General features: G+C 36.0%; 1 protein-coding gene across 3 annotated transcripts in view; it reads right to left on the bottom strand.

Moving 5' to 3' along the window:
- Positions 1-14,536, bottom strand: part of Nav3 (neuron navigator 3) — an 813,909-nt gene that overhangs the window by 772,031 nt on the left and 27,342 nt on the right. The window lies entirely within an intron of this gene.

The following is a 14,536-nucleotide window of genomic DNA, read 5'->3' as shown; positions in this document are numbered from 1 at the left end:
TATGCCAATTGACATTGACAACAAGCTTAAGTCTACAATAATGCAATGTTCCCTTAAATACAGTATTATTTTTCTCTAAAATGGGGTCTGATAACAGTTCCTTTCAATCCACAAAGACAATATCATCATCATATAAAATCTGTAGTGTCAACAGGTTTATGATCACAAACACTTGATGAACTGAACATTGTACCTACCCTTCAATAATGGTTGCAGTGTGACAGGGTTTGACGGTTACCATAGTGATCATGTGGCAGTTTCTGATTTATTACCTTGTTCCTCAGGACTGTGATGGCTTTTCAGCTATATTTTCAGCAGCTATTTCAGATTTGAGAGTTACACTATGATAAACGTCCACTATCCAAAAGATATACTCAACAGAATGTAACCTTGGAGAGCAATGCTTTAAATGCAAATTGCCAGCCTTGCCTTTCTCTTAGAATATGAAAGAGTGATTCTAAAGTAATGCAAAAGGAGACCTCTGCCCTCTGAACAGTGACTCTTCTCCTTGGGGATTGTCATTTTCAGGATACCACTCAGTGAATATTTAAGCAGTCTGAAATGGACAATGCAGCAATAAATTTTGCTGAGACTAGCCCAAGTCCTACATTCATTACAAAAACAAGCATGAATCTGAGCAATTAGTGAGGCACTCATTTATGTGGCACCAAATGGTCCGTGTATTTGGAAAGTTATCACCATGGGTCAATAAATTATGTCATTTTATCTCAACTAATTGACACAGGGAATGCTTCCACACAGAAACCTGAAAAGAGCATTTCAGGGAATAAATTTCACATTCAGGTGTTCATTTGCCAATGCTTCCTCATTAAACATGCCAAAGGATGATGAGCTCTTATTAAAAAGAAAAAAATCCACCCAGTTTTATCTAATTTTTGCTTTAGAAAGCAACCCATACATGCTACCAGTGATTTATCACAGAAGTTTGTCACACAACTACCCAGCATGTAGATGTCAGCTGCCACCACTGCATTTACATCCTAGAAAGATTATGATATGTATAATTTTACTCTACCACATTGTTTCTGACTATCCTTTCATTTGATTACATGGCAATAAAATACTGAGGGAACATGGCCTTTCAAGCTTATCACACTTCTATGCACCATACACTAATTTGTGTATTAGCAAGTCCCACATGGCTACTGAGTTATTGATTCTGCCATCTAATTCCCTTCCTTTGACAGGAAGAATATTGCTTTTAGGATAAATAAAACAATCTCTACAATCATTCATGTTCAGTGCTTAAAGCTGTATTTGCAGAAATCTTTTCTAAGGCAGAAAACACACACAGTATTTTCACAGCATAATAGATAAGCACAAATGAAGACCAGTTTGTTGGGGTTTTTTGCAGGGCAGATATTAAAGCATAACCATGACCAGTAGTGTGTTCTTCCTGACTCACAAAAGCCAGAGGTAGAAATGTATTTTCCATTTTCTGTTTTGTTGATTCACCAAAACTGTACAAAACTTGTCCATGTAGTGTGTTAACTAACAGGCTCCCCATGAATCACTGCTGACTTAACCAAAAGCATACATGACAACTAAGTCTTACACTGTTTTACTGGTAGGTGGGGTAGAGAGGAAGATCAAAAAAGTCAAAAGAATCTCCAACAGTTCAACACATATATTTGTAGTAGAGTTTTAAAAACTTCAATTACAAGTCACAAAACCCAGTCAATATTCTAGGGGTGAGAACAGCTGGGAAGAAGGCAGTTCATTGATTTGAATTAGCTATTTGATTCTGCAGTGGGAAACAAAAACCCAATGAAGTACGAACAACTCTCCACCCACAAACACTAGGGCACCTAGGACTTTATAGAAAATGGGAACATACTGGTGAACAGTGAAAGTTCTTTAATTGAATCTGATCTATTTGTTCCTACACCTTAAAATTCATAGTGAGGACCAGTTTAGGATTCAAATCAGATACACAATAAGAATTCATACTATCAGATTAGGAAGTGAGAAGTCATATGATATGACCATCTAGAATGGAGTATTTCTTCATTAAAAAACTGTATCCATGTGTTCATTATTAAAAAGTATCAAACCTAAAGAATTTTGTATGTCCCATAGCAGTTCTATTTTTTTAATTTTATTTTATTGGTACATTTTAGGTATACAAAATAATGACATTCATCATTGGAAATTTGCATGTTAGCATAATCCTTCTTGGGCCTTATTTTTTCCCCCTTCCCCTGCCCTCCCTTCAACCCCTCCATCTCTCCTTATTTACAAAGACTTTGTTTCCATTTTTTCATTTGCTCATATTAATTCCATTCCCTTCTTTCCTCTTCTCTACCCCTCCTACTTCATCTTCCCCTTTGCCCCTTTTCTTTCTATTTCACATTATCTACTATACCTTTTAGTCCTTATTTATGCTTTCAGTTTCTCACACTAGAGAAACTATTCAGTAATTATATATGTGTGTTCTATTTATTTCACTTAAGAGTATTGCCTCAATGTGCATCCATCTAGCTATAAATGTCTCTAATTTCTCATTTTTTATGGCTGAGTAGTACTCCATTTTATTAAAAAAAAAACAACCCACATTTTCTTTATCCAGTCTCCAATTAACAGGCATTTGGACTGTTTCCAAGTTTTAACTATTACAAACTGTGCTGCTATGAACATGGGTGCACATATATCACTGTGGTATGAGTTTTTTATTTCTTTCGGTAAGATACCCAACAGGGGGATAGCTGGGCCAAATGGGACTTCCAGTCCTAGTTCTTTGAGGTATCTCCATACTGATTTCCACAGTGCTTGCACCAGTCTACACTCCCACCAGCAGTGGAGCAGGGTTCCTCTTTCCCCACCGCCCGACCAGCATTTGTTATTGCTTGATTTCATGACAGCACCATTCTTTCTGGAGTGAGGTGGAATTTCAGCATTGTTTTCATTTGCATCTCTCCAATGACCAGTGATGTTGAACATTTTTTCATATGTTTATTTGCTATTACTACTTCTTTGTCTGAGAAATGTCTGTTCATCTCAGATGCCCATTTTTGGACTGGGTCTTTAAATTTGGGAGGTCTGACTTTTTCTAAGTTCTTTATAGGTTCAAGATAGTAAACCTTTGTCTGAGGAACACCAGGTGAAAATTTTTTCTTACATTGTGTATGTCTCTTCACTCTGTTGGTAGTTTCTCTTGTGCAGAAGCTTTTTAGTAAGAAGAAATTCCACTTGTTTATTATTTGTGCTAGTTCACGGGCAACTGAGGTTTTGTTTATAAAATTTTTTCCTACAACAATGTCTTCAACAGTTCTACCTAACCTCTGTTCCAGCCAGTTCAGCGTTTCTGTTTTAATATTTAGATCTTTAATCCATTTCAATTTTAATTTGGTGCATGGTGAGAGACGTAGGTCTGGTTTTAGTCTTTGGCAAGTTGAAACCCAATTTTTCCAACACCATTTATTAAAGAGGCTATCTTTCCTGCAGTGAGGGTGTTTGGCTCCTTTGTTGAAGATGAGGTAGCTGAGTGTGTCTGGAGTTATTTCTGCATCTTCTAATCTGTTCCACTGGTCCTCAGGTCTGTTTATTTGCCAGTATCATGCTGTTTTTTATCACAGTATCTTTGTAGTATAGTTTCAAGTTGGGGGTTGTGATACCCCCTGCCATGTCTCTGTTACCTAGAATTGCTTTTGCTATTCTGGGTCTCTTTGTTCCAAATGAATTTTTGGATTGTTTTCTCAAGGTCTGTGAAGTATGTTGCTAGGATTACAATTGGGATTGCATTGAATCTATAAAACAGTTTTAGAAGTATGGCCATTTTCGCTAAGTTGATCCTTCCGACCCAGGAACACGGGATGTCTTTCCATTTTCTGATATCATCTTCAATCTCTCTTTTCAAAGTGCTATAGTTTTCAGAGAAGAGATCTTTGATTTCTTTTGTTAGGTTGATTCCTAGGTATTTCAGTTTTTTGGATGCTATTGTGAAAGGAATTATTTGCCCTATTTCTCTCTCAGTGACTCTATTGTTCGTGTAGTGGAAAGCTATTGATTTTTGTGTGTTGACCTTGTATCCAGCTACTTTACTGAATTTGGTTATTAAATCTAGAAGACTTTTGGTGGAGTTCTTGGGGTTCAGCATCAGGTTGTTTAATTGGGCTCGCTCTGTTTTCCTAATATGAGTATTCACTGCTATGAATTTCCCTCACAAGACTGCTTTCATTATGTCCCATACCATAGATTCCGATATGTTCTATTGGCATTGTCATTTAATTGAAGGAACTGTCTGATTTCTTCTTTAATTTCCTCTGTGGCCCATTGGTTATTTAGAAGTGTTTTGTTCAATTTTCAGCTGTTTATGAAATTTTTGTGGTTTCTTTTGCTATTGATCTCCAATTTCATCACACTGTGATCTGATCATATACAGGGGATAACTTCAATTCCTTCGCACTTACTTAAATATGTTCTAGGAGCAAATATATGGTCTTTTTTGGAGAATGACCCGTGTGCAGCTGAAAAGAATGTGTATTTTGATTTTGTGGGGTGGAACACTCTGTAAACATCTGTTAAATTCATTTTTTCAAGAGTTTTATTGAGTTCTAGTTTTCCGTTGCTTGTTTTTTGTCTAGTTGATTTATCTATTTGTGACAGTGGGGTATTGAGTACCCCCACTACTACTATATTAGTGCTTATTTGATTTTTCATGTCCATTAGTATTTGTTTTATACAGTTCAGTGCACTAGTGTTTGGTGCATAATTGTTTATGATTGTCATCTCTTCCTGTTGGATTGTTCCCTTTACAAGGATGTAGTTTCCTTCTTTGTCTCTCTTAATCAGTGTCAGTTTGAAATCCACTAGATCTGCAAAGAGGATAGCTACTCCTGTTTTTTTGGGGGGTTCCTGTCTCATGGAGTATTGTTTTCCACCCTTTAACTTTCAGTCTATGAGTTTCTTTTTGAATTAAATGTGTTTCTTGCATGCAACATATTGTTGCATCTTGCTCTTTGACCCATTCTGCTAGTCTATTTCTTTTGATTGGTGAATTGAGACCATTAACATTGATGGTTACAACTCATACATATTGACTTATCATTGTCATGACTTTTTCAGTTTGTTGGATTCTCCCCCTTTGTGTTTAATTTCTTGTCACGCCTGATGGATTCATTCTGCTGGGCTTCCTGGGATTGTGATCCTTGTTGTCTTTTCCTAGGATATTGTCTAAAATTTTTTGGAGTGCTGGTTTGGTAGTCATGAAGTTCCTAAGGTGCTCTTTGTCATGAAAGTATCTTATTTCTCCATCAACTTTGAAAGATAGTTTTGCAGGGTACATCAATCTGGGTTGGAGGCTGTTTTCCTTTAGGGCTTGAAATACATCACTCCAAGCTCTTCTTGCCTTGAAGGTTTGCATTGAGAATTCTGCTGTGATTCTGATGGGCTTTCCTTTGTACATGATTTGTTTCTTTTCTCTAACTGCTTGTAGAACTTTTTCATCTGTTGGGTTTCTAGAATCTTAACAATTATATGCTTATGTGTAGATTTTTTTTTTTTTTTTGATCAAGGCTAGTTGGAGTCCTATATGCCTCACTTATCTGTATGTCAAGTTCTTTTTCCCTGCTTGGGAAGTTTGCTGCCATCACTTCTGTGAAGAGTTTTTTTTTATGTCATCTATGCTCTCTCCTGTTTCTTCATTGACTCTGACCAGTCTTATGTTATTCTTCTTTGCATTGTCTAGCAGCTGCTGGATTGATTTCTCATGGTCCCTTACAATTTTGAAGCAATTTTTCTTTTCCTCATCACTAATTGCAATCTTATCTTCTATATCTGAAATTCTGTCCTCACATTGGCTCATTCTGCTGTGTAAACTTTGAATGGAGTTTTTAATCTCCTGGAAATCTGTTTGCATCTGTTTTATGGACTCCATTTGTTTCCTATGTTGGGATTCCATCATGTTTCTCAGCTCCATTTTTTTATCTGTGTCCTGTCTAGATTTATTAATTATGTCTTGCACTATAGTCATAATCTCTGCTGTTATCTGAGAAATTATTTATGATTTCATTTTTTCCAGATCCTCTTTTGTTGCCAGTTCAGGTAGAGTATGAGCTTGTTCCATCTTGTTTCCCTTTGGGGTTGCTGTAGGTGACCTGGAAGTTGGTTTTGAGGCTTGTTTATGTGTCTTCTCATTTCAACAGGGGAGGCGGTGCTGCTAGGGCCTTTGAGGCTCACCTCCTTTGTGCTGGGAGCTGTGGCACATTGACCCTGAAGTCTCTTCCTCTGTGCTGGGTGTGGTGGTATGTTGGCGTGGAAGCCTCCTCCTCTGCATTGGGAGTGGTGGAACATTGACCCAGAAGCCTCCTCCTCTGTGAGTTTGTAGAGGTTTCAGTCCATAATTGACCAGCTGGCTCCAAGACAGGAATGGCAAACAGGCCTCACAGAAGAGAAATAACATGGTGTACACAAGGTAGCAAAGGCAACAAGACATAGCAGTTCAATTTTGCACAGAAATAAGGCAAATAGGTAACCCACAAAGCTGGCTTGCCTTTAGTGTATAAAAAGTTCATAAACATTTTCATATAGGTCTCCATCTCACCAATGTCCCTGAAGTTATGGCATCAGCCTCAACACTCCTAGAGTTTGGTCTTCCAAACCTACCTTATATATTGCAATCCTCATCACTAGTACAGCAACTTCACATCTACACACAATCAGAACCATTTCTTTAAGAAGAAATGAAGACAGTAGTTTTTACACCCCACTAAGCCATCAACTGTAGCAAAGCAGGTGATCAAAACCAAAATGGCAAAAATCCATAATAGACAACACAATATTGAAGAACAAAGTTGGAGAACTGACACACCCTAACTTCAAAATGTACTATAGAAGCTATAGTAGCCAAATGGGGTATTGGCTAAAGAATAGAAAAATAAATCAACTGAACAGAATAAAAAGCCTAGAAATAGGCTATACATGAAATACTGATTTTGACAAATGACCGAAGACAATATACGATAGCATAGCCTTTCCAATAAATGACTACAAACGGGACAACCACAACCAAAGGGAAGTGAAATTGAATCTGATGATACATTTATACCTTTCAAAAATTTACATATGTAAGTGTAAAACACTAGTGTGTAAAAATCTTAAAAAAGAAAATCTAGATGACCTACTGTTTGGTGATGACTTTATATAACAGTCACTAAAGGCATAAAAAGAATGAACTGGTAAAGCAGGTATAATAAACCTAAAAATGTCTTTTCCACAAAAGACATAGTTAAGAGAATGAAGAGACAAGCCCCAGGCTTGGAGAAAATATTTGTAAAAGATATATCTGATGAAGGATTTCTATCAAAACATACGAAGAATTCTCTAAAACTCAACAGTAACAACTCAATTTTAAAAAAATGTGCCAAATGCTGTAATAAACACCTCCCCAAAGAAAATACACAAATGGCAAATAAGCATATGAAAATAGGCTTCACATGATATGTGATCAGAAAAATACATTCTAAAACCCCAATTAGATACCACTACACATCTATTAGAATGACACAAATCCAGAACACCAACAATGGCAAATGCTGCAGAGGATGTGAAGTAACAGAAATTCTAATTTATTGCTGGTGGGAATGTAAAAGATATGCCCACTTTTGAAAGACATTTTGGAAGTTTTTACAAAACTAACCATTCTCTTATCATATGATCTGGCAATCATACTTGATGGTATTTACCCAAATGAGCTAGAAATTAGTTGTACCCAAAAATTATCACATGGGCATTGATAGCAGCCTTATTTATAACTGCCAAAACTTGAAAGTAACCAAGATGTCTTTTAGTAGGTGAATGAGTACATGGTAGTACATCCAGACAGTGGAATATCATTCAGTACCATAAGGAAATGAGTTATCAAGCCATGAAAAGACATAAAAGAAATTTAAATGCATATTACTAAGTAAAGAAGCCAATCCTAAAAGGCTATATACTATATAATTCCAACTATATGACATCCTAGAAAAGGTGAAACTATGAAGACAATAAAAAAAAATAGATTACAAGGGATTGGAAAGAGAGAAGTAAATGAATAGGCAGAGCACAGATGGGTTTGAGGGCAGTAAAACTATTCTGTATTACATTATAATAGTGGATATCTGTCATTTCATATTTGCCCAAATGCATAGAATGCACATTACCACCCTATATCACTCTATGAGGGGACATTGCTAATGGAGGAGACTGCACGTGTGCAAGCAGAGGGTATAGAGATCTCTGTACCTTCCACTTACTTATTCTGTGAGCCTAAAACCCACTATAAAAATAAAGTCTACATTCCCAGTAATGAATGTCAGCATATTGTATACCTAAACTGTACCAATAAAATTAATGAATGGGAAAAATAAAGTGTATTTTTTGAAAGATGAAAAAGCAAAACAGAATATGACTCTACCAATCTCTTCCTGTCCTTTAATTCTGAACCAACTAGATCTGTACCCATCCAGCCCCAGTGCAAGAAAAGCAAAAATAAAGTGTTGACAGAAAGGTCCTCAGTCGTCAACACCTTCTGTTTCAGCACCTCCTGTGAATTCTATATCTTCACTTTTTCTTACCTACAGAGCCCACTAGGAGTTAACAATTGTCAGGCAGATAAGAGTCATTGTGGCCACGAGGTCAGCAATTTATTAAATCTCTATGCTACCACTGGGACTAAATAATGCCCATACTGCTCAGAGCAAGGCAGAGGGAGAAAATGATTGAAGAGAGAGTTAGAAAAGCCATAGGGAAATGAAAAAAGAATAAGAACTAGATGAGAGCAGTGGTAGAGAGAAAACCAAATGAATTCCACGCATGTACAATCCCTAACATTCTTTTAAAAATATACCAATCAAGAACACATTTGGTGTAATTAAATAATCATTACAACTGGTAAACTCCCATAAGACAGGGTATGATCTTACATTTTTGTTATAGATGTCATTCTACTGTGAAAAAACAGCCCACACCCAGAAATACTGGTATAGTCATCCTTTGGCATTTAGTAGACAAGTGCTAAAATTCTGCAAGTATGAAACATATTGGCATTTATTTTTAGAATGGCAATGTTCCAAGATAGATGCACTGTCTATCATTTTAATGAACATGAATTGGTCTAGAGCAAATAAACACAATACAACTTCTCATTTTTAATCTCATTTTTTATATATTAAATATATTATTAAACAGTCTTTCTAGCACTGTCTTCAACTACACAATTGGAGGTTTGTTCATTCTGTTCATAAATATTTACATTTGAGGGAGGACCAACAATCATTGGATTTGCTGAAAGATTATAACATTAGGTGCAGAGACCTAGGGACTATTTTCAAACACTATAAATTGAAGAACAATGTGGTTTGGTTTTTTTTAACAAAAAATAGTTCATAATGAACAAAACATTACCTATTTCAAAAAAACCTTCTATGCTTACATCCAAATATATAGTCATATTACATTCTATGTTGCTATTGTCTAGCATTTTAAAAGGCATAACAAGGGCTGGGGATTTAGCTCAGTGGTTCTGCTGTGTGCCTCACAAGCACAAGGTTCTGAGTTCAATCCCCAGTACCAAAAATAAAATAAAAGGCGTAACAAAAGAAACGATTCTAATTTAAGGTATCAGAATAGTAAGTAAAACCATGGCATTTGAAAGGTAGTTGAAGATCTGTGATTATTTAACCTGGGAAATAAACTGACCATGAGAAGAGATATATATGTGCAGGAAATAAGACACTCTCTTGATGATAGCAGATTTCAAAATAGTAACAATGGACAAATTTAGGTAAATAGATGCCATTAAAGAAAATTGAAATTTTATCACTATTTAAAGTTGGAAAGAGCTTTGTAAGTGAGAAAAGATTATCTAGAAAAAAACAAAATAGGATAGCTGTAGAGAAAATTTAAACAAAATTATTCTATAAAATTTCAGGACCTTTTGGGCTGGATTGCCGGAAATGTTAGTCAGATATACAATAATGATATGTTCTAGTCTGAAATACTCTAAGGACTAATTAGTGACCCAGTTGCTTGTTGGCAAGGTCAACTGGTCAATGACAAAATTTAAGTTACATTTATTTCATTTTTCCAAAAATATGGATTTAATCACAATAGAGCTAAGCAAATGAACCAAGACAGTACTCTAAACCTGCAAAATGCAGCTCAAATACCTCATTTCCCTTTCCTTCTCCTAACCCCAAGGCCATTTTCCACTGGCACACAAGATGAAACAGAAATAGCCTGAATAAACACAATGGAAGAATTGGCTCTGATCTCTCAAATCAACAAGCCAGTTTTGTACCCTTTCAGCTGACATCACAAATCACTTTAATATGATTTTCTTCAGTTTCTTTATAAACTGCTTAAGTAGCTGGCTAGGTGGTGGGGGGAGTACTTGAAGAATCTGTCATTTCCCACTGGTGTTACTGTCATGCACTTCCTGTGACAACTTTCCAACAAACATTCTACATTTATATGACAAATACTCATTAGCTGTTTTGTAGAAGGAAAGCTGGACTCAAAAGCTTTAAATTCCATTCAAACCTAAGGGTCTATAAACTCATGCAACTTGGAAATTAAAACTAAGTCAAACTACAAACAAAATGCCAAATGGGAAGAACTTTAAAATCTGATATTTTTCCTTTCCCCATGGAGATAGAGTGTGTTAAAAGTATTAATTTATTCAATGTTTATTTAGTATTTTTATGAGAGATGGTCCTAGACACTGGGCATACAGCAATAAACTAAAGAAGACCACTGCCCTCATGAGCCTATATGGTAATGACACATTTAAAAAGCTCTACTATGCTGGAGCTATGAAAAATTGAAACCATTATAAATATTCACTTATTCAGAAAGACTATAAAATGTACATGTGCATGTCTATTTCATATATAATTTACATGTAAAATATTACCCCAGAAGTTGAAAATGGAGAAAAAAAGTTCTACGGAAAGTTAACAGATTAATCACTACATGGACCAGAAAGGTATGTAAGAAAATCTTCAAAGCTAAGAGTATTATTACAAGTCCCACCACATAGATCCATGAGACACAGATCATGTGACCAGGACCACTTTCTGTGAGTGCCTTTCTGTTTGTGATGAGCCTTTAATCATCATTTTGCAGCAAGTGCCCAGTAGGCATTAATTCTATCATTCATTCTATCTTTATGTGCTTAATAAGTTCAAATTACAATAGGGGAATTATAAAAAATTTTAAAAACTGGTCCCAAACTTCAAGTAGTTCAGAGTGTTAGACCATATGCAAATAGACAAATCACTATAAAACAAAAATTTTGAGTTTAATGTATAGGACTGTATTTCATCAAATATTCAATGCCCCTAGTATGTTATAAAAACAGGAAACAACAAAAGTTAAGAAACGGGGGGAAAGACTGCCAAATAACTAAGAGGTAGCACTGACTATGAGATACATCTTGATTTCAGAGATTTTAAAATGTGGAACAATTTGTATATTTGCATGAAAGAAAAAAATGATACTCCAAGCTATTCAACTAAAAGCTTCCTATAAACTCAGGACTATACCTAAGAGAAAGTATCCATGTTTACATTTAAGATTAAGTCAATTACAAGACGGAAATAAACCATGATGCAAGTCACAATCAGCAGCACAGAAAGCACCCTATTGACCTTGAAAGGGACATGGAGAGTATCCTTCTCACCCAGTCCCTCATTCTGTACCATCTCTGATCCTGCCATCACCTAAGAGATAATTACTCTTGTACAAAGCTTCACGTATGTTTGTTTCCTAGTTTGGAAACTACAGTTGTATTTTCTAAGATTTTAAGGGAAAAATCCATTGACTTTTAAATCCTCACTCAGTGCTTGTTCTATGAATCAGCTAATGAATGACTCTTCAAGAAACAAAACCAGCTTAAGGTAATCGGGGTTGGTTTAAAAATATTAGAATGTAAAGGCATGCTAGAAAAGCAGCAAATATGCTTACAATTCTCAGTCTATTTTGCTCTAAATATACCCTGTCCAAGAGTTGTTTATTAGAATTACCAAAGAGAAATGTAAATAGTATCATCTCCTAATTTGCTAAATTGGAACGAATACTGATGTCTGAAGCAAGGATTAAATATAGCTCTAAGGATACAAAGGGAAAGAAAATACTGTACTTGTAAAATAAAATTCTAGACAAATAATCATACATAAACTTTCTCCTTTAATGCTAGTACACAGATAAATGGATGTGGTCCAAATGCAGGTATATTTAAAATATATTTCAGGTCACTTGGTAAGAGTATGTAAAAATTAATACTGTAATTATTTCATTATTACTGTCAAGGCTTCTCATAAACTGGTTACAAGATGGCCACAGTCTCCCTAACAAGCAAAATCTAAGGGTATGAAACCTGTCAGAGCCGTTATCTTTGGAGACGGGCTCCGCAGAGGTGAAGTCTTGAGTTACTGATATTACCAAAAGGAATCTCTAAGATATTTCTTGCTGTTGTTGTGGGTAACAAAAGAACTACGAGTTTCTACTTCCTGTGTGCTTACCATGTGCCAAGTATTGTACACTGTGTTAAACACTTTAAAACATATTATTTCATTTGATTCTCATTATTCTCTTTCACTCCCCATTCTAATGCTACCAACTCTGGGGGATAGTAACACCTAAATTTCCCTCTAGCCATTCTCTCCTCTTCATCCTCACCACCAGTACATTATCTTAGGCCCTACCTCACCCCCTTAACAAAACTATGGAATGCATTTCCTTATTATACCTCAACTCACAAGTCAAAGTCCTTTCCAACCATTCTCCACTTTGCTAGAGGCTGAATCTTTATAAAATACAAGACTATCACTCTGTTCCTAAATGTCACAGGTTCTAAGCCCTTACCCGAGCAGTTAGCCACTGCACAATATGATCCCTGTCCACTCTTCCAAATTTAACTATTGCCTCCTCCAACTCTGTGTCCTAGGTTCTCTGTGGCTCAGTTCCAGCTCATTTTAGTGCCCTGTACAGGCAAAGCTGCTTCACCTCTCCATGTCTCCTACAAACTCCTCCCAAGCATCTCCTCCTCTGTGAAGACAAACATGACACAAACCCTTACCACCAGCTACTACCACCCATTGAAAAAATGCTCATAGAAAAACAGACATTTCTTCTTCATGATCCTATGTTACATGGTCCACTCTGAGGAAGTCAGTTGTGAGAAGATGAGGCGCTGAGGAAAGGTTGGATATCCATCCAAATGGCATGCTCTACACTCAGTGAATTTCTCTACAACCCAGGATGGAGTGCACCTGCAGCTCAGAGGCATCAGTGATACAGCTGACCTGATCAATGAAGCTACCACATTCTCACTAACCAAAGACTAAATGACATAAACAGCAAATCCTTAGTCCAGCAACTAATCATGCCAGCAAAAAAGCATATGAAGTGACAGTGTCAACAAATTTCTTCCTTATTGTACCTGACTCTCATTTGTTTCTGGTTCTATTTGTACCCACAGCATGTCTTACTTTTACAGCTTCACTGTAGCAACATAGATGATTTCTTCCTTTGTCTGCCCTGCTTTGAGAAATAATTTTCAAAAAGGCAAATCTTTATAACTTTTTTCCTTTTCACTTTGTCATAAAGAAATGATTTTACAACATCATACCAGGACAAGAAATGAGTAACCATGTTAATGGCAACTAAGAAAATATGCAAACCACCACTATATCTAAAGCAAAGAATGATTTTAACACATTATTTGATTTCTCTCCTAGAAATAAAAATTCAGTGGTTGTGTACCAATGTGTACATTTTCAGTGGATAAAAATGTCATATGTATGTTCCACTTTCTCCATCTCTTCCTAGTTTCTTCCTAGAAATTATGTACTCACATGAAACTAGTTATTAGTTTTACCAAAAATAAAGTCAGCTTTTCAGCAATCATACATATGAGCAGCTATTTTTGCATGTGCTGTGCAGAATATCCAATATTTTAAAACATCTTATACTACTTTGGGTTGCTATCTGTTGATTGCCACTATTTCTAATTTTGAATCAGCAGGGGAGAAAATTACCTGAGAATTTTAAATGAAAGTTTACATTTAATTACTGTATTATCAAGTTACCCTAGCGTACAATTAGTTGGCTAAAAATACAAGCAGTGCTGGATGAACCCAATCCTTTTGTTTAGGATTGCGTCCATTTTTCTAAGCAGAATTTAAATGCAAGAGCCATTTTTTCCCCAAATTTCAGACAGTGTTGTAGAAAAATATTGAAAGAGTGTGAGGCATATAATTCTAACAAATGGAACACACAGAAGCCTCATCAGATAGAGATTACCAGTTGCCTCAAAAGCATCAAGTGGCATTATTTGGATAATGTTAACCATGGGCAGGCAACGCAGTACACAAGACTGTTGTGAATTAGAAAAACTACTGACTCGGCTAAATCACACACAATGCACTGACCACTGGCTCTCAAAGGATTGTGGTCAAATATTCAGCAAACCAGCTGGGTCAGGAAAGGATCTCAAGATGTCCACAAGTAAACAACAGTTAATGACTTGCTT

The sequence above is a fragment of the Heterocephalus glaber genome, unplaced genomic scaffold (genome assembly GCF_053883595.1).
Source record: "Heterocephalus glaber isolate CG9 unplaced genomic scaffold, H.glaber_assembly_v1.0 deba00001571, whole genome shotgun sequence".
Lineage (NCBI taxonomy): Eukaryota > Metazoa > Chordata > Mammalia > Rodentia > Bathyergidae > Heterocephalus > Heterocephalus glaber.
This window is presented reverse-complemented; position numbering and strand designations above follow the sequence as displayed.